This window comes from Notolepis coatsorum (assembly GCF_963971535.1).
Source record: "Notolepis coatsorum genome assembly, chromosome: 3".
Classification (NCBI taxonomy): Eukaryota; Metazoa; Chordata; class Actinopteri; order Aulopiformes; family Paralepididae; genus Notolepis; species Notolepis coatsorum.
The window spans coordinates 171,111,348-171,133,708 of NC_140167.1; the positions used below are offsets into that span (position 1 = coordinate 171,111,348).

The window sequence follows — 22,361 nt, forward strand, 5'->3', positions numbered from 1 at the left end:
AGAGAAATACAAAAAAAATAAAATAAAAAATGAGTCACTTCCTGTTCAAGAAAACGAGTATTTATTATTTTATTTATTAACGTTATATTGTGCATTGGAAACACAAACATACTTAAAATTAGTAAATATTATTCATTTTAAACATGTTTATATTATTTATAGGGCTATAAAACTAAAAACTAAAAAATTATTTTTCTTGTTATTCTCTCATATAACCAGGGCAGGGCCTGAGGGGGGGCGGCGCCCTAGCGCCCCCTGCCCCTCCCCATCATATGTATACTGTCAGGATCTAGGGGTAACAGACTAAAGGCCTCTGCATGCTACAGCAAATTCAAAGCAACTTCGACACAACATCGACAAAGCAACGGTGTTGCAGACACTCTACCTTTATGCTTCTGCAAAATCAACGCGCAGCCTATGTAACATTGTACCCCGTATGTAGCTAGGTTCCCTAGATAGATGACGCTTCCCTTCTCAACCAACCCATTGATAAAAGCAGAAAAATAAGTATAATTTTTACTTCCGGGCGGGGGGTTTCAAAATAAAAGAGCGAGTCTAAAAGCACCGTAAATACGTTTATTTTTTACAATATCTAACGTTACACGAACCTAAACTAATCTAAAGTTAGTTTAGGTTCGTGTTAACTTTGGATAATGTACAAAATAAACGTATTTCCGGTGATTTTAGACGTCGCTCTTTTATTTTGAAAACCCCCGACCGGAAGTGTTATAGTGTCTGTTGCTAGCAGCTTGACTTTCTGTGCTTTTCGAGCTAACGTTACCGTAACATCATTAGTTTCCAATGGAGAGGACCTCGGCTCACATGCAGCTCAAACTACCTATTGGAATAAATTACTTGATTGATGTTTAACTTGTCCCTGTGTGTGTCCAGTCATTTCGACTAGCAAACGTTGTATTTAACGTTACCTCAGGACGGATACCATTGTATTTACTTGGTTAGCTAATGTAGCTAATGTGGATAGCATTTTGAATAGACCCAATGCTAGCTGGCTGGCTACATCTTTATTTACTAAATTATGGAGGCTTTTTAATCGTCAAGGTAAGAGGATTTGTCATGATCAACTGAAGGCGTATGCTATGGAACAATATGTGCTTGGGTTTTCAGAAAAAAGCGAGCTATGTGACGCTGATTATTTAGCGTCAACGCTGGCTTCAACAATGGAGGATATTATTCTCTGCGGGACTAATATTATTCTATGACAGCCCCGCCCCCATTCGCTAACCAACCAATCACTGCTACGCAATATCAACGCAACGGTTGTTCAGATTAGATTCTGGGGACATGTACGCAACGTCCAAGCAACACAGTCTACAAGACCCTCTAAAACAACCGCGCTGAAATCGCGCCGATGTTGTGTTGCAGTTTTGATTGATTGATTGAAAAAGTTTATTAACAGATTGCAGAATGGGTACAGTACAGTACATCTCAATACATACAATTGTTAAGGGGATGCAGACCAGAGAAAGACTTTCGTCTTGTTTCCACCAGGGTCCCCCATTTTCAATTCATCATAACATATATGACATACATGACATACAGATAGACAGTACTGCTACATCTATACATTTATGACATATCAGATTTGCAAATACAGTACTGTTTGTGATACAAAAGTGTCCAGAAAAGGAGTGTATATACATTTGGCGTAGAAACTGTACATTGGAGGAGGTTGGTGGGGTGGGGTTGGGTGGGTTGGGTGAGGGCTGTACATTGGAGGTGGGGGGGGGGGGGGGGGTTGGGTAGGGGACACACACACATTTTACACTGTACATTGGAACGTTGACAAAGCCTTACTTGGTCATTTACTGTACAACTAGGTTAGGACATTTGTAGGGGCCAGTTTCGAATTGCAGTCTCACGTAGGTGTTTTTTGAGAGTGTTTTTGAAGGTGGGTAGTGATTCACATTCCTTTACAGCTTTAGGCAGGGCGTTCCACATTGATGTGGCATAATTGCGAAACGTGTTTAGTCCCTTGTTTGAGCCGAATCTGGGTTTTACATGATTTGTGGAGCTCCCTCTGGTGTTGTGATCATGGTATTCACTGACCTTTGGGAAGTATTTTGACATGTACATGGGTACCTTGGTCGCGTAGTGTATCTTGTAGACCAGGCCCATTGCAAGTTGCTGTACTCTGTCGTCTACTCTAAGCCATCCTAGGTTGTCAAAGTGGGCAGGGGTGAGGTGGGTTCTAGGAGTCAGGTCAAGTAGTAGTCTGACTAGCTTGTTTTGAGATGTTTGTAATTTGTTTTTTAGTGCCTTTGAGGTGCTTTGGTACCATGAGGTGCAAGCATAGTCGTAGTACCCTTGAATGAGTGCTCCTGCTAGAGTCTTCAGGGTATTCTTGTTTACCAGAGAGGAGATCCGGTACAAGAATCGCGTTCGTTGGTTGACTTTTTTTATTACATTGGATGCCATTTTGTCACAGGAAAGATTAGCCTCTAGGATGGAACCCAGGTAGGTAATTTCATCTTTCCTTGTGACAATATTGTCACCCACTGTAACCGAGAAGTCGTCAGTCTTGCTGAGTTTGTTATTTGAACCGAAGAGAATGGACTCTGTTTTGCCCATGTGTAATGATAGTTTGTTGTCGGCGAGCCATATGCAGATTTTGCCTAGTTCCGAGCTGAGGGCTTTTTCAACCTGTAACTTGTTCTTGTCAGAGACCAGCAGGGCTGAGTCGTCCGCAAACAGGAACAAGTTGCAGTCACAAGCTGACGACATGTCATTTGCATAAATTAGGAATAGTAGCGGTCCTAGTATGCTTCCTTGTGGAACACCACAGCTCACTGTGAGGGGGGGGGATAGGGTACCGTTTACTTCCACCATCTGTTCCCTCCCCTCCAGGTAGGATTGTATCCAGCTCACTGATAAACTATCAAAACCAATTGCTTTTAGCTTGTCAATCAGAATGGTGTGATTGACAGTGTCGAAGGCCTTTTGTAGGTCCAGCATGACCATGCCGCAGTATTTGCCCGCGTCCACCTCTTGTTTGATGTGGTCGTTCAAGTAGAGAAGGCATGTGTCAGTGGAGTTGCTGTAGCATGTAGAGGCCTTAACAGTACTGTATATTTGAATACCGTTTATGTCACAAATGTATCAGTACTAAATACCTATATGTCCCTATGCCATAAATGTCATGTATGTTGTGTATGTCATAAATGTCTATGGATTGAAAATGGGGGACCCTGATGGAAACAAGACAAACGTCTTTCTCAGGTCTGCATCCCCTTAACAATTGTGTGTATTGAGCCGTACTGTATTGTACCCATTCTGCAATCTGTTAAATAAAGTTTTCATTCAACAACATGGGCAGCAACGTCGTGGTGATCTTACTGGAGGTCGGAGACCGAGTTTGGGTCGAGCTGCAAGGCGATACGCCCGTTTACGACGACGACCACTATAAAATGAACACCTTCGTGGGTTTCCTGCTCGCCTCTATCCATCCATGCCATGTGAATGATGTCGACTCGTTGGGAGCGTCGTCCAGAGCCGTATACTGTCGTCGAGCTTCAGAAATAGTTCAAGAAAGAACACACAGCTACTAACTGGATCAACCCTGCTGTAATAAACGATCGTAGTGCACTTCTAGATAGAATTGTCTGATTGATTGATTGAAAACTTTATTAACAGATTGCAGAATGGGTACAATACAGTATGTCATGTACAAAGGTCTGATGACCATAAAATATAACTGAACAAATGATGTAAGCTTCGACTCGCTTTTAGGAGTCGGCCTTTGAGAACTCATTCAGTAAAGAAAGCTGGTAATAAGTATTACTTTCACTGTTTGGTTGATTGATTGATTGATTGAAAACTTTATTAACAGATTGCAGAATGGGTACAACAATACAGTACGGCTCAATACACACAATTGTTAAGGTGTGCAGACCAGAGAAAGACTTTCGTCTTGTTTACATCAGGGTCCCCCATTTTCAATTCATCATGTTTATGACATACATTACATAGATATACAGTAGCCTACTACTGTTACATCCAGACATTTATGACACAAGATATACAAATATACAGTACTGTTTAAGAGACAAAGATCCTAAAAGAAAATATATACATTCGAGGGGGAAGAAACTGTACATTGGAGGCGGTTGGGTGGGAGGGGGGTTTGGACATTTACCAAGGCCAAGAGAATAGTCAAAGACTAGCAACCCAAACAACTCTTTGCACTGCCTGTGTCAGGCAAGCGCTACCGGAGTACAGAGAGACTCAAAAGGAGCTTATCCCCAGGCCATCAGGATGCTCAATGACTCTATGTAACACACTAACCAATTCTACATCGACATGCACACACTCACTTTAAACACTCACCATAACATTCACGTTAGACACTTTAATTAAACACTTTCAACACCACCATATTTTATCTATTCATTACAAAAATATTTGCACTACATCCATACCACATTTTTGCATTTCAAAAAGCTTACATTTGTACTTCATTGTTTGAATTTTGTACTTCACTTTGTACTTGTAGGTTGTACTTTAGTTTGTATATTGTATATTTTGTAGCCGATAGTGTTTGGCCTTTATTCTTTTTACTGTATGACGCACAGTCCCAGGGGGCTCATACAGAACCAAGCATTTCACTGTAATATACATGCACCGTAATATGTGACAAAACAAAACATGGAACTGAAACTTGAATAGTTGTATCAATCGTTGAACGAATCATTACAGATTTCTTCAGTTACTTCACTGAAAAGCACAATTCAAACGAACCAATCTTCCAGGAATCGCACATCATCATCATCGCTACTGTGGGATATCGTCAGCTCTGTAGCATCCGACACTGACTCAACGGTGAGATCATATCATTTGATTAAGGCACGTATGATTGCTTGAATGCCGGATAGGTAATTGTTCTTTATTTTATATTTCACGGCGAATCTGTCTCGTGTCTGTTAGATACACACCAACGCGTTAGCTAAGCTAGCTGCTAACGTTAGCTGTTGTTGAGATGAGGCCTTGTTGCTGCTGCTATTCGACTGACAGCCAACAAGAAAGACACTAGCGTGGTGTTTACCTCTTTATTTGGCACATATAATATAACGTTAGTACTGTATTTGTAAATCTGGTAGTCATAAATGTATAGATGTAACAGTACTGTCTATCTGTATGTCGTGTATGTCATATATGTTATGATGAATTGAAAACGGGGGACCCTGATGTAAACAAGACGAAAGTCTTTCTCTGGTCTGCATCCCCTTAACAATTGTGTGTATTGAGCCGTACTGTATTGTACCCATTCTGCAATCCGTTAATAAAATGTTCAATCAATCAATCAAACATTACAGTGAACGGCTTGGTTCTGTATGAGCCCCCTAAGATTGTGCTTCAGAGAATAAAGGCCAAACACTAACTATACACATTTTGCAAAATATACAAACTAAAGTACAACCTAAAGTACAAAATGCAAACAATAAAGCTAGTTTATGGTTTCCTTCTTCCTTCGTTGGCTAACGATAAACTACTGACGTTATGGATGCAGCGATGGCCTGCTTCGACTCTGGTATTCACGTCTGACATAGTAATATAATACAATTTATTATTGAACTTAGCGTTAGCCAGTGCCAAAACGATCACCACCAGACGGTAGCGTATACAATATATCACTATTTTCAGCTATTGTTGGGTAAACATTGCTAGACTAAAGCACAGGCTCTGTGGTTTTAAGATGCATAATGTAGATTATAGGCCCTGGGATTTAATAATTACTTCCTCGCCATCGGGTGCAGTGATGCTTAACCCCTAGTCTCAGTTTTGTGCAGCAGTGGTCAGAAAAAAGGCCACGTTAAGTAAACAGTTAACCCTGATCCACCGTAACATTCTTCATCTTGATTTTTGGACCTCAACCTGCAAGACTGCGACCCAACCCAAGCCAAGCCTGAACTGGTCAAGCCAACCTTCTTCTTCTTCTTCTTCTTATTTGAATTTCCGGCAGAGTAGACGCATCGAGGCGTATTACTGCCCTCCGCAATAACCTGTCTGCCTTTTTATCTTACTGTTGTGCTATTCTAACAGGGTAACTGACATGCTTTTTCGTCCAGCCATCTATAAAGTTCAACTTGAAAATCCAAAGCCCTCGGGTTCTGTGTATCTCTCAGATCACAGATTTATCACAGGTTTTTATTTATCTACAGTACTTTGAAGCCATTGTTGGAGATCTCCCCCCTTATATGACTTCATTATTGGACTGGACCTCAGTCTGGACCTTATCATACTCGCTCCTATGTTTGGCTTCACACTTCAAACACCTAGAGTTTACAACAAACTTGGGAAATCTCTGCCCCCGACACATGGAACGTCTTACAATGCACCTTAAAAGTCAATACTTTAGTATCCTTTAGACAGTTTAATCCTTAACGACCAACTATTTCACCTCAGTCTGCAGTTGTTTTTATCCATTTACTTTCTTGTTGTTTTTTTGTATTTATTGTGTTCTCCACATAATTTGAAATGAGAGTTGAACTCTTCTTAGTGATTTTTCGAGACAAAAAAAAATGGTTGAATGAATGTACTCGCTGCATCACTTGTGAGTTGTGACCTACATCTGATCGTATAGTAATCCATAGTCTCTGCCCTCTTCTGGGTTGTTTTGTCTTTTTCCAGTCTTAACTCTGTGTTTACCCGCCTGTCCGCCCACCCACCCACAGTCACGCTGACATGCCTCAAAGACTGACCCACGTCTGCTCCCGACCAGCCAAGCACTTATAGACTACACAAATTCTGCTTGTTCTGACAGCATGTTGTGCTGTCTGCCGCTTAAACTGAATACCCCCAAAAGTCTGTTGGCTGGATTTACGATCTGTTTGGGCAAACACGGTAAACTGGCTTCAGTGTTTCCCCTAGAATTCTCTTCAGGCCTGGTGGTACCAGGCAAAATGACTTTTTTCACCACTCAGATATTCATCTATGATCATATTCTCATACTCAAAGATAAGAAAGATTTAAATGAGCTGATTAAAGACTAGTGTTGTCACAATACTGGAATTTCGACTTCGATACGATACCTTGAAAAGTATCGATACTTTCGATACTTTAAATACCAAAAAAAAAAATTATAATAATATTTTTTTTATTATAATAATATATATATATTTTTTTTAACAAATTTTGCTTTTGTTGCTGGTTGATTCTCCTCAGCTTCTCTCTGGTACTATACGAGAAGATAAATACACTTTTAAAACCCTTTGTTTATCTTTAGATCAGAGAGAGAGAGAGAGAGAGAGAGAAAGAGAGAGTGGCTGCTGGAGATTTTAGGTCTACTGAGCGCACCTTTCTAGTTATGACCCGAAAACAAGGGTACTTGAGAGAGAGAGAGAGCATTTATTAACGTTACATTTTCAACAACATTGCTGCTAATTGGACACTTCATGGAGGCGGGGTAACGTTGTGTCGGTTTCATGTGTGTACTGGTGTAGGATGGGCTCCGGCTCCGCTAGACCTAACGTTGGAAACGGGGTAGTTGTGTCGAGTTCATGTGTGTACTGGTGTAGGATGGGCTCCGGCTCCGCTAGACCTAACGTTGGAAACGGGGTAGTTGTGTCGAGTTCATGTGTGTACTGGTGTAGGATGGGCTCCGGCTCCGCTAGACCTAACGTTGGAAACGGGGTAGTTGTGTCGAGTTCATGCGTGTACTGGTGTAGTGGGCTCGGCTTGACGTTACTCCGTTTCCATGAAGTAATAGGTGGCCAGCTAGCTAGCATTAAGCTAATGGAGGAACGACAGCTAACGTTAGCTAATAATAGCGTTGTTTACAAACTGAAGACAGGGCTGTCTGTCAACAACTTGCGGGAGCAAGCCAGCTGGTACCGATACTGCAGAAAGTATCGGTACTTCGGGAAATGAGTATCGAAGCCGTTTTAAATATTCAGTATCGATATGTATCGATACTTCGATATTTTTGACAACACTATTAAAGACTAATGCATTAGGCAATGAATTAGGCCTAATGAAGAAAGAAGACGAGAGTATAACTGATGCCTTCCGAAATGTTGAAATATCCAAATAGTTTGGGCCAGTCCCAACTCCCAAGTTAGTTAGACTGCATGCTTGTTGTCTACATTTCTAAATAGTGTTGGAGCCAGCTGTGTTTGCTGACCGACTCAATTACAAGCTACATGGCTAATCTAAATTAAACACAATAAACATAATAACGTTGCTTGTGCAAGACCATCTCCATCACTGGGCACGCTCTCTCTCGCACACACTTTCTCGCCCTCTCTTTCTCCAATCTCCGCTCGCTCTCTCCCTCTCTTTCCCCTCTCGCTCTCTTTCTCTCCCACTCTCACTCTCGCTCTCTTTCTCTCTTGCTCTCTCTGCGTAAAAGAACAACATAGGTAAACTTTTGCTTACTGCGGGAGTTTAATGGCATTGCACAGCCTGCTGTTATGACCTACCAGTAAAGTGTCAAAATGTGTCATAAGAGCAGAGATTCAGATCCGCCAACATTATCTCTATCTTGGCTTGATGGATCGAAGCACAGACGAACACACACACACGGACACGCACAAGTGCAGCAACATTATATTACTAACATTGTTAGACGTCCACATAAATCGTCATTATTGTTGTTCCCTGTTGGATATTGCTAGCTTTCAGAATCCTGTTAACGTTAACCAACTTAATGGATTATCAGGCTATAAATGGTAAATGGACTGCATTTATATAGTGCTTTTATCCAAAGCGCTTTACAATTTAGTTCCTCTGATATTTTTACCCATTCACTCACACATTCACACACCGACGACGGCGGTGGTGACTGACCATGCAATTCCATGATTCAGATTTACAATGTGTACCATTCCATATGAAACACTGAGGGCTAGATCCACAAAGAATGGATTGCACGGAGCAAGTTGCACCCTTACTTACAATTCATTATGAATTGAAAATGGGGGACCCTGATGTAAACAAGACGAAAGTCTTTCTCTGGTCTGCATCCCCTTAAGAATTGTGTGTATTGAGCTGTACTGTATTGTACCCATTCTGCAATCTGTTACAATTTTCATTCAATCCATCACCGTGCAGATTGATTGATTGAAAGTTTTATTAACGGATTGCAGAATGGGTACAATACAGTACGGCTCAATACACACAATTGTTAAGACCAGAGAAAAACTTTCGTCTTGTTTACATCAGGGTCCCCCATTTTCAATTCATAATGAATTGTACAGTAAGTAAGGGTGCAACTTGCTCTGTGCAATCCATTCTTTGTGGATCTAGCCCTGAGCGTTCTGGGCTATTTATTCTTTACTTTGATGGCATTTAAATATTGATGGCATTTAATTATTCATGGCATTTAATTATATCAATCTACCAGGGTTAGAAATTAACATTTTTTTTCAAGGGCTTTTTTTGCCCCCCTTAATTGATTTTCGGGGGCTTTTTTTTGTATTTCGGGGGCACTGAATTTTTATGATAAACGGTAGGGGTGGGATGGTTCACAAAATGGACGTTTGGTTCGTATCACGATTTTGGGGTCACGGTTTTCAGTTCGATATACGTTAATTTTTATTAAAAAAAAATTTAACACTCAAATCTAAACATGCTTCTCATTTATTAAAAATAAAATAAAAGGTTTACAGTGTTTACAGCCTTAAATAATGTTTGGCACACAAAGACCGAACTGACTGAAAAATATAGGCTACATTTGTCAAAGTATTAACTTAGTGCAAACAAACAATATGCTCAGCCAGCACTAGACTTTCCTTTCTTTAATTAATATAAACACACAAAAACAATGTCAACCATGTTTAAATTCCCTGATTGTCAGTTCTTAATGGAAAGATTCGTTTTCTGCTTGAAATTATTATGTTTCTGTCTACATTTATTTAGACTAACATTATTTAAATATTGAGTGCAACTGTGGTGGATTATGTAATTCGGTGAGTTGGAACTATCTATGGGTTGGCGCTGGGTCCCCACGGACATTTTAGCGTGTGGCACCTTCAGCTCCGGTCACGTTAGGAGCAGTTCATAACATCAACAAGCAGCGCGAAAGCGATAATAGTCCCGGTTGGAGTTAGTAAAACACAGTTGTATGTTAGCCTTCTTGGATGTTAAATAAACGCCTATCATTGTCTTTAAACACCCCGCCTCTCAGACTCCCATTTCCTCCTCTGCTACAGTAGCTAGTAGCTACGGTGTTAGCTGTTGTTGTGAAGGGCTAGCTAGCTAACAGCTACAAACATTGTACAAACTGCTAACGCTATGGCAAGATGTGTGTAGGCCTATGTAATGTTAATGGCTATGTTTTTAAAGTCGTAATGAAGATTGATTTATATTGTGCGTGCCATTTTTACACAAACTGACTAGCACCTGGATGGCTGCAGTGCTGCTGCTGCTGCCTGCAGCCAGTGCAGAACACCGGCTCCGCCAAATGAATTTTTTTATTTGCGCGTCATCTGAACCGTACGATACACAGACGCTCCATTACCGGATAAATATATATAATTAGTAAACTGTCGGGGGCATTAAGTGCCCCCCTTAACTGATTTTCGAGGGCATTTTGTCCATTTTCAAGGGCATTATGCCCCAAGCCCCCGTTAATTTCGAACCCTGCAATCTACTACAAATGTCATACATACAACAGTAGCCTATACCATGTCTAGGATAAAGGAGCCTAAATGGCAATGCTCACACACTATTTCAAATTCAGAACCCACAACCAAATATGAATGACCTAACCGAACCATTCTAATGAGACATAACTAGGGATGGGAATTGATAGGATTTTATCGATACGATTCCATTATCGATTCTGCTTATCGATTCGATACCCTTATCGATACCTGATCAATTTATTATTTACATAAATAAATTGGAAATGCAACAGAACTACATTTACATTTACATTTAGTCATTTAGCTGACGCTTTTATCCAAAGCGACTTACAAGTTCTGTACGACAAGCCACCAGGAAGGGCACAACTCTATCAGCTGAGCAACAATGTTCATCAAAGTGTTGAGTGCTACAGTGTAGGTTAGTTTATTAGGACAAGTGCATGACAGTACGGTTAGTTAGGGTTAGATATATTTTCTTTTATTCAGATAATGGTTGAAGAAGTGCGTCTTTAGTCGACGGCGAAAGATTGGACGTGATTCGGCTGTCCTAACTGGGGTGGGTAGTTCATTCCACCATTGTGGGGCAAGGACTGAGAATAGGCGACTTCTCTTTGATGACCCTCCCAGAGCTTGGATAGGAGTAGGTCTGAGGCGGCCAGAAGATGCAGAGCGTAGGGGTCTAAGCTGGTTAGAATAACAACATGCAACTTGACATTTCTGATTGTCATTTATTGTTGAGCCCCCATGTCAGAAAAATACAAAAACTGTAAAAAATAAAACATTAACTATAGCCTACACTTAAATAAAATAATGTATTTGAGATTCTCTTAAAATGTATTTATTTTTTTATTCTTAAACTAATTTAATCTATTGAATAACAGGTCGTTATTCCTCTGACTTCTGTCTCACACACACACACACACACACAGAGCTCCCTCCCCGGGCCCCTGTCCTATAAGGTATTGGCTTGTGTTGCTACACGGACACATTTGTATGTTGCACCACCACGGTCTTCCTGGCTTACAGTGTACAGACTTGTAAACAAACACTCCGTCTCATTATATGTGAACTAAAGAGTACAAGGTTTACACAACAGCCCCCTCCTGCTGTTTTATTGTATTTGTACCTGTACTATCCGCTGTCAGCTGTTTATCTCTCTTTGTGAGCTTGATTAAATAGCGTTAGCTCACGTTAGATAGCGTTAGCTCCGCGGCTAATTTTACCTCACCCTGAACTAAATCAATGACTAGGTTCTAAAGCATTCAAGTAGTTTTCACTGCACATAGAAGTAGCCAAACAGCGGGAGCATTTCGGGAGCATATTACCAAAACCCAGGCAATTTCGAGCCCTTAAGGAATCAAATAGAGTCTGCCATGGCTACATGCTAACGTTATTGCGCAACTGTAGGAAAAACCTGGCAGCGATAATGGAATCGAAAGTCACGGGAGCCACACGGTTCCAGGCATCGGCCAATTAGGAACCGGTTCCCAACGGGAACCGGTTTTCGATTCCCATCCCTAGACATAACCCACCGTGATTAAGATCTGGACCGTTTTGAAATGGATTCTTCTTCCACCCTAATTGCAGAGGCTGCCTGAACCAAAGCGTAAATCGCTACAGGAACCGGTTTGTAATCTCTGTTGCTGTTATCTCCACCAGACGGAAGCTTGGAGGAGATCATGCAATCAGTCCGGTATGCATTTATCTGTCCGCTCCAAATCTTGCAATTATGACTAGGGCTGTGCGATATGGACACAATGGGTGCGATATGGGTAATTTGTAATTTCATGTCTCGATAACGATTTATATCACAATGTAGTAAATTTTCTGTAAATTCAATGAGAACTCGTTTTTACAAAATGACCATTGTGTGTATTGAGCTGTACTGTATTGTACCCATTCTGCAATCTGTTAATAAAATGTTCAATCAATCAAAACCACATTTTCTGATGTCCATTTGACCTCTTCTTTCTTTACCTAGTTCTAGTTCTCATCTATTCATCATTATGCGCTCAAAATAAAAACAAGTGTCGAAGTGTCCTTGAGCAAGACACTTAACCCCTAACTGCTCCCGATGAGCAGGTCGGCACCTCGCATGGTCGCCCTCAACAGTCGGTTTGTGAATGTGTGACTTAATGGGTGAACGTGAGGCATAAGTTATAAAGCGCTTTGGATGAAAGCTGTTCTATAAATGCAGTCCATTTTGAGGGTGAACACTAAAGACATCGTCTGATAATACAGATGAAATGCACTTTCTTTTCTCTTTTATTTGGAAGTGGCATTGCAGGGCTGTACGCTAAGCTTTTTCACTAGGGGCACACTTGCCCCTAAATGAGAAATTTAGGGGCAAAACATATTTTTTAGGGGCACATTTTTAAATAACAATTTTACCATTATTAAAAAAATATGTTCCTCCTGCCTCATTACTGTGGTCCTTTTATTTAACATTTAAGTGCGTTTGTTTTCAGGTTTGTATCATTTATAATGAACCAACTGAGAAAGTGTGTAAATCACTAATAGAACAAAAACAACAAACTGTGTGTGTGTGTGCGCGCGCTTGTGTAGTGCTCCTTGAATGAGATCACCACAACACACACACACACACACCATTGCATTAATCAGGAGGACAAGAAACTCTGCATACATTTGTTTCACAATGAAAAGTGCTTTAGAAATCAAATGAATTATTATTGTAAATAACCCCATGAAAGGTTTATTATTTGTATGGGTAATTACCTGCTTCATATTTGTGATGTTACTGGTTTCAGTGTGTGCCTAAAGTGATCAATGTGTTGGGCCGTTTATAGAGATCTATGCCAATTAATGTTTATGTATATCCGGGACTTTTTTTTAATAAGAATTGAGAGGTATTTATATATGTGACCTTTATTTTGAAAACCGTGTTGCGACGCAACCTTATTTACATTTGCGCTTTTGACAGTGAAATGTTCAGTCCAACTTAGCTCGAAGGAAAGACTAATCAAAAAGGTTTAATTGACCCGTATGAGGCTCTTACGGTAGGACTTTGATTGTTTATAGAAGTGGAACGTAATACTATGCTAAACGAGAAATAAACAGTGATTTTACCAGCAGTAAAGTTGCAAGCCACTTTCATTTCATATACGGGAACCGTGACAATTATTAGTATTATCTTATTTGCATATTGTCTCATTATTAGATAGATAGATAGGTTGATATTTTATAAATTTAAGTAGACAGTATTTCACGTCCTAATAGTGGGCTACTAGTACTCACCTAATGCATGGCTGAAGTGAACGTTAAAAGTGTCCGTGTCCCCGTCAATCAATCATCACATCATCACGTCAATCATCATCATCTTATCATCTCTCCACATCGGACGTGGTTGTCATAAGATGGACTGATATCCACTCAGTTGTTCTTGCAGAGCAAAATTTGCGTCTTAAATGTATTGAAAGGAGGTGCTTCTTTGGCGATGCAATAGCCCATATTGAAAGGAAGAGAGGCCACATTCAGTTTCGTTTTGCTAGGAATTATGGGATTTGGTGTTGGATGTATAGACTACGCAGATAGGGACATGGTCTTTAATCGCACGATAGACTACAAGTACCAAGTATATAGCCTGACTAGTGATGCACCGATGTGAAAATTGTGGCCGATACCGATAACCGATATTAATATTGCTGTTCTGGCCGATACCGATATTTACCGATGTCGATATCTCTGTATAGAAAACACTTTTTTATGATGATCAAATAAAGAGCTATTTTCCAAAACGCATAATTTTTTTTACTTTTGTAACTTATTTTCAGAAATGACTGATATTTTGAAACTATTTAAGGCCAAAACATGTAAAAAGTTTATTTATACACATCGGACCGATACCGATGTGTAAAAAAACGGCCGATATATCGTGCATCACTAAGCGTGACCCAGATTCACTCCACACGCAAATCATTTTTTTCACTCAGGCTATCGGTGATCGCAGTAAGTTCATTCATTGCCGACAGATTCTTTCATAGCACCACGACATTGTGTCGCACTGTACAGCCTTGGTTGTAGGCTAATGTGTGTTTTTTTTTCTTTTTTAATAAATGTATCCAATTTGTATGGATTAATTTAGGAGTGAAATGCGAATGAAGGGTTGAAATCACAACTCGCAACGTTGCTCCCAAATAATATTTCCAACTCGCAACGGCCAAATTAAGGGGCAATTTGCGACAAGATCGTCGCAGTGTACAGCCCTACATTGAACAGGGCTTTCAACACTTGCCTTCCATGTGGCTCCTGGCTCTCATGGTTCTTCTGTAGCGTTAGGTGGTAGAAGAGGTTTGCTGTGTTGGACTTTGATGTGGGATCTGGTCTGCAGCATACTTTGCGAGGTAGAGTTTTCTGGTCTGTGTCGGGTTTCTTCTATACAAACCACGATCAAACAGAAGTTCCCCCCCCTTTAGGTACAGTACGAGTTTCTCATCTTATCTTGGTGTTGCAGGGAGTTTCCTTCTGTGTCACGCTCCTCCATGTTTGTTTGTTTGTTTGTTATTCAAGCCCACGTGTGGAGAACGTAAAGCAGGGTCTGAATGATGTAAAATACTGCCATAAAGTAGGGTCTGAATCACGTAAAATACTGCTGTAAGGAGGGTCTGAATGACATAAAATACTGCCGTAAGGAGGGTCTGAATGACGTAAAATACTGCCATGAAGTACAGTAGGGTCTGAATGATGTAAAATACTGCCATAAAGCAGGGCTGTACGCTAAGCTTTTTCACTAGGGGCACAGGTGCCCCTAAATGAAACATTTAGGGGCACAGAATCCTTTTTTAGGGGCACCTTTTTAAATAACAATTTTACCATAGTGCAAAAAAATATGTTCCTGCCTCATTACTGTGGTCCTTTTATTTAACATTTAAGTGCTTTTGTTTTCAGGTTTGTATCTTTTATAATGAACCAACTGAAGTATTACCACGGCTGCAAACATTTCTTCAGTGTTCATAGTCAGTATCTGCTGCTCTGCTGTTGATGGCAATAACTGGAATGGATTAGCAAAAAAACTCAAACAACGCTCTCTTGTGGTAAACTATGATGAATTGAAAATGGGGGACCCTGATGTAAACAAGAGGAAAGTCTTTTTCTGGTCTGCATCCCCTTAACAATTGTGTTAGGGATGCCCCGATCACGTTTTTTGCCACCGATACCGATCACCGATCGTCGTGAGCCATATCGACCGATACCGATCCGATACCGATCGTTTTTGAAAAAAAATAAAAATAAAAATTATTTTATATAAATATATATATATATATTTAAAATAAAATATATATATTATATAATTAGACTTGTACTTGTATTATCTGTGAGACATCGCCACCACGCAACAAGCTCCACTGTCTGTGTGTACTCTAGTAGCCTCCAGCTACGGCCAGGATTCTCCGGAGCTGCAGCTAGACCCTATACTCAGTAGCCTGCAGCTACGGCCAGGATTCTCCGGAGGTGCAGCTGGACCCTATTGATCATATTCAACAACATGCCCTCAGCTCGAATACGCATCGAATGAGTGTTATAAAACATTGATATCAGGAGCTATCTGTGGCTACTGCTGGCCGGCTATATAACGTTGATACAGCGCCTCTGTGAACTATTTAGTTCAGTGGGACATTTCGTTTTGAACAGTGAGCTGGCGTCAGCTAACATGAGCTAGCTGAGGTATCATACACGTCTCTACTAGAGTTTGCTGGAGCGTTTGTTGATGTCAGGAGCTATCGGTAGCTGGCCGGCTAGATACCGTTCGGTTAGACAATGCCTCATCATGTATTGGACTGGAAGTGAATGGTTGACTGGGTCATTTTGTAACGGTAGCTAACGTTAGCTAAGGGAGACGCCGTCCTCCCGGCTCCCGTCCCACTAGACTAGACTACTAGACCTGTGTTTACATGCGCGCGGGAGGGGCTGGAGGGAGGAGCAGACGCCGCACAGCTCCCGGTGTCTGAGACAGAACTCAGCGAGACGAGCGAGTGAGATCGGTTTTGACGATCGGCGAAAATAAAGCATTATCACTATCACCGATAGCATATTTATACTGATTATCGGCCGATAACGATCGGTGGCCGATCGATCGGGGCATCCCTAAATTGTGTGTATTGAGCCGTACTGTATTGTACCCATTCTGCAATCTGTTAATAAAATGTTCAATCAATCAAACGCAGGTGGCAACTAGTAAGGAGAAAAATAGAACTGCCTGGTGAGAAAATAAAGCATTTAAAAGAAGCAGTTCAGGCCCACACATGTCACTCTTTTCCTGTGGTTTATTAAAGCAAAACACACCAGTCTACAGCAATGATCTGGCTGCTCACCAAACGTGCTGTTATATAACTTCACAGCTATCACTCGCTACCATCCGATATGTGCACGCGTGTATGTGTATGTTCAGCACCGTCTGCTGTTACATTTGCCCGCTCGTTGCCCTCGCCCACAGTTTACAATGTGCATGTTGTAATAATAGTAACACATTTTGAAAATAGCGTTACATTGTAGAACCGGTCCAATCAAGGTGCAATACATACAACTAACTTAATGTTGCACTTACTATTTCAAGATAACACTTTCACATTGCTTCGGTAACACGAAATTACAAGTTTTTATTAAAACAACGCTATCCCTTATTCATACATATTCCTAGGATTTGAGGTAAACGTGTTGTTCTCTGCTGTGTTCCCTGATTGACCCACATGCACCAGGCTAACGTCAGGCACCTCTGGCTAGTAGGTCTGACTGACAACCCGCTTCAAAGGTGCGTGCAAGCTAGTGCACTGCAACCTTGACGGGGCCCGGCCCGGCGGGTTCGGGCTGGGTAGGGCTTTTTTTTTTAATAAATAATTCGGGCTCGGCCGGGCCCGGGCACCGCCGTTTTTTATTTTTTTTAATTTTTTTATTGCGTTTTTTTTTTATAACTAGGGTTATAGGATAACCTTCGTTTTCCTTAAGATTCGTTTTCTCTTTTGCGCCAAGCTGTCATCGGAGAAACATTTGGATGTAATTACCGCAGCGCGCAGGGAGAACTCAGGCCGGGGACAACTCTATTGGTTGTGTTGGAATATAGCCAGTTGGCGAACGTTTTATTTGTACTTGGATGTATGTAGCCGGTTGGCGAAGTTTTGTTAAAGTTGTTCAACGCGTTGCTGACGTCGTGGTGAGTGATGTTTATTATTTGCTGGGTCGCTACCTGTTTTGTTGTGCTTTTCATTATGTTGCTCTGCTCGAAATCTGATTTCTGTTTGTATAGTGACTGAGTAGGCTATTGTGTGTCGTGTGTGTGTGTCAAAGAAGATTCTATAGCCTTCAATACGTTTTACGAGGCTGCTCTATAAGCGAGCACTGGGAGGGAGGCATAAATGCTTCTTAGTTTTCAGCGTGATATGCGTTATTTGGGCAGACCTATTGGACATTTTCGTTTTTGTTTATTTATTAAGTTAATATATAAAGTGTTTAGAATATTTAAAACAAATACAAAAAAAATTATATTTTAATAATAATTTTTTTTCTGGTTTTCACGCGGGCTAGGGCTTAAAATATTATTTACAGTCGGGCTTATTTTCGGGCAGGGCCTGAAGTTCACGGGCTCGGGCAGGGCTCGGGCTTTATTTCGAGGCCCTTGCAGACCACTAGTGCAAGCTACTCCCCTGCTAGCTAGCACGATAGCTTCCACATGTACTTCCAGTGGGTTTAGCGGTAGTCTGGTTTCTCAGTGCCTGGCGGCTAGCCCCCCTGACTGTCCACGTTAGTGACAGGACCGTCCCTTCCTTCCCGGTGTGTCTGTGTGTAGTAACAGCGCATCAGATTTGCAAAGATGAATGAGTCCAAAATAAATAAAAATAAATAAGTAGCGATAGACAGAATCCTGGCTGCAGCCAGCAGGTCAGCAGCAGTGGTGGTTATATTGTAGGCAGGGCACGAAATTAACTTTGACTCACCGGCCAGTGGCGGGTAGATGAGAGAAATCTACCCGCCAAGCATATTTCTTACCAGCCAAATAAAAATTTATTTTATTTTTTTAATAAAATATATATATTATATAATCATACTTGTAGTTGTATTATCTGCGAGACATCGCCACCACGCAACAAGTCAAAATGCTTGCTATCTGCAAACAGCTCCACTGTCCGATTCTCCAGTGCTGAAGCTGGTCCCCATTACTCTACATTCAGCATGCAAGGATTCTCCGGCGCTGCAGCTGGACCATATTCAGCATGCCCTCATGCGATGGAAGCCAGGGGCTCGAATACGCATGTTATAAGACATTGATATCAGGAGCTATCTGTAGCTACTGCTAGATAACGTTAAGACAACGCCTCAGTGAACTATTTAGTTTACTGGGACATTTCGTAGTGACTAGTGAGCTAACGTGAGCTACCTAGCCAACGGAGGTATTATGCACTAGACTATTGCTGGAGCATTTGTTGATATCAGGAGCTATCAGTAGCTAGCCGGCTGCATAACGTTACACAATGCCTCATGTATTAAACTAAAAGTGAATAGTTGACAGGGTCATTTTGTAACGGTAGCTAACGTTAGCTCACGGAGGTCCCACTGACTAGACTAATGTCACGGTGACTGTAACTGAGGGGTACAATTCCCTGACTGTATTAATCAAGTATTAGTATCATTAAACTACTACCGTCTTATGTACATTACTGGCCAATACCGTACACAGGTATATGATGAGAACTTTATCCACAATAACACGGTTTCCACACAAATACTCGTTTAGAATATTTATTACATCAAAATGTATTATTACATTTATCATTTGAATGCACTTGTAAGGCAAAGAATGTGCGTAGGCAAGTCAATACTGAATATTAGGAATTCTCTATTGTACTCTGGGAAGGGGTGTACTACCGGTTGTAAGCCAGCAGGGGGAGGCAATGCTCTATGAAAGTCAAGGGTCCACGGAGGCGATATCACCCCTGTGTCAGCGGGGAAAGCAGCAGCTGTAATCCTAGGGTGCGCGCCGCAGATGAAGCCGTGGAGTCTCTGCTCCGACAGAGACGGGCTCGAGTGATGTCCTCACGGCCTATGTAGATCCCACAGCCGTGGGTGTAGACGGTTCTCTGCTCCAGCAGCTTGGTGAAGAATGAAGAATAATAATCCTTGCCGGAAAGTGGCTCTGCTGGTCCGGTGTAGATATCCTCCGTGGTGCGCGGTGGTCCACGGTTGAACGTGACGTTACTATCCTTATTAGCACGCGGCAATAAGTGCTCTATGTAGACACACAATTACCCACTTCACGTGGTCTTTGACTCGTAATGAAGGTTTACTAGTGAATAGCGAACGATACGTTAAACAAACGTAGTAGAATAACACGACTCTATTTGAGGCAATACGAGCCCTACTCTACCCCACGTTGCATAATGGGGAGACGTTGCTTGGATAACTGGAACTGCACGAGACTGAACGGGACAAAGGACTAAGAGGAATTCTACATTTCTTGCGCCCTATTTATATGTACGGTGGACAAATAGTGCCGCTCTGCTTTCGGTAGCCGTATTCATGGGCAGAAGCGGGCATGTTAAGACAAGTCATGTCGGTAGCTTTCAAGTCAGCTCTAGGGGGTAAGTCACTGGCGCCTAGGGGATCGCTTCCAATAGGAGAACGAATATTATGGTCTGTCCTGTACCAGGTAAAGGGATATTCCGTGTATATGTACAAAGAATATACAAGGGATATCAAACGATATACAAATATTATACATGGGATCTCAGGCAATAAATATATATATTCGGTTTAATCTGACCCTTTGTAACAGTGACTGTCCGAGGCAATAGCCTCTGTTTACATGCAGCATACAGAAACGGGTGCGGGAGGGGCAGGAGGAGCAGTAGGAGGAGCAGTGTGACTGCGCTGCATGTCTGTGCTGAGACAGCAAGTGAGAACTCCGCTAAGGATTGGATCATGATTTTGGATCGGTTTTCACATGACTATTTGATTGCCCGCCACATGGCGGACAGACCTCTCAGTCTCACTCGCCAAACGTAAAATCTGCCCACCATTGGCGCTTGGCGGGCTCTAGTTTCGTGCCCTGATTGTAGGGGTGTAAAGGTACACATATCCGTACCGAACCGTTTCAGTACTGGACTTAAGGTTCAGTACGGCTGTGTACCGAACGAATACAGCGGTACGTCGTTAACCACTAACGAACGCACGTGCAGAACCTTTTTTTGCGTGCAGAATTGAATTCAAAACTCGATTATTAATTTCAATATAGAATATTCGTTGACAGCCATACAAGTACAATTAGTTACTGCACAATACATTACCCCTGAGTGGAACATGGAAAGCCAAACCTTCCCCCACTGTACCGAAAACAGTACCGAACCTTGACTTCAAAACCGAGATACGTACCGAACCATGGTTTTTGTGTACTGTTACACCCCTATTATATTGTAGAAAGATGCCAGGGTGCGCGCAAGATAATTTTCAGAAAGCATGTCGCATTTCAAAAACTGGCCAAATGTGTGGGGTAACGCGAGTGTGTTTTCCTTCCCGGTGCCACAGCACATAAAAAGCAATTTGTATGGATTAATTTAGGAGTGAAATGCGAATGAAAGGGTTGAAATCAGTACTCGCAAGGGTGCCCCGAAATATTTTTTTCTATTCGCACAGGCTATATTTAGGGGCAATATGCTATGCCCTCATCGCACTGTACAGCCCTGTAAAATAGGGTCAGAATGACTTAAAATACTGCTGTAAAGCAGGGATGGGCATCGATTTTCGAATATTCAAATATTTGTTCAATGATAAAAAAATCTGATAGTTTATGCAAATCGTTTTGTCTAAAAAAATATAATGTTCCCTTGTTTTTACCGGCAACTACAGTACACTGTAGTTTATTAAGAGGGGACCCTATTAAGTGAACGTCATGCCGGTGGTACAGCTCGCTCGCTGGCCAGGAGGCGTAACCGCTGGGAGAACAGAAAAGAAAGAAGTTCCCAGTGACTAGTATAGAATAGTCATATTGTGAGTTTTAACCATCCCTACCATAAAGCAGTTCTGCTGCTTTCTTGCAACATTGGCGATAGAAACGTTTCTGTCATCCCACGCTATATATTGTCATATCGCACAGCCCTAATTATGACTATTAACAAGGGCCTCTCATAGTTTTGGTCATGCAAGACCTTTTCAGTACCTGTCCTGTAGCCAATCGACTCAAGCGCTAACTCCGCCCAGCCTGACCGTCCGGGAGCTACAGGGACGATTAGAAAGTGCACCCGTTTGACACTTTCTGGACCTCTCCAAAGGACACTGTTGACCATTCCTCGCTTTTACATATTTTAAACAAGTTCCAAAATTACCTGTTTGATTGGCAGCAGTCAGCGAACCTGGGAATGACTCATTCAGAGTTTTTTTGTTTTTTGGGGAAAATTGAATATTTCTTTAAATGATGAACAAATAAGACAATAACACACTCGGTCTCTCTCTCCCTGTCTTTCTCCCCGTTTCTCTCTCCGTCTCTCTCGGTCTGTCTCTCTCTCTCTTCATAGTGACATTATGGCATTTTACTTTATGATCAGCTGCATCTCACTGATGCCTCTAGGGTAATTTAGCTGCTCATCATCATGTATTTTTTGCTCCCATTATTTCATTTCAAAACCTTTATTTAAACTCGAAAGGCAACTGAGGTTTCCCTCATTTACAGTCATGTTGAGTGTACATACATAAATGAAAATAAAGCACATAATATCACACGGCATATAAAATAATAACAAAGCGACAACAAGACGAGGC

At 41.4% G+C, this 22,361-nt stretch overlaps 1 protein-coding gene across 2 annotated transcripts in view; it reads left to right on the forward strand.

The window, feature by feature from the left end:
• The first annotated feature begins 4,770 nt into the window (after positions 1-4,770).
• The window catches only part of akap11 (A kinase (PRKA) anchor protein 11), a 65,751-nt gene continuing 48,160 nt past the window's right edge, over positions 4,771-22,361 (forward strand). For both annotated transcript variants that reach the window (XM_084310226.1, XM_084310227.1), the window contains exon 1: positions 4,771-4,836. The gene's annotated coding sequence lies outside the window, so the exon portion shown is untranslated. The remainder of the gene's footprint in view (positions 4,837-22,361) is intronic.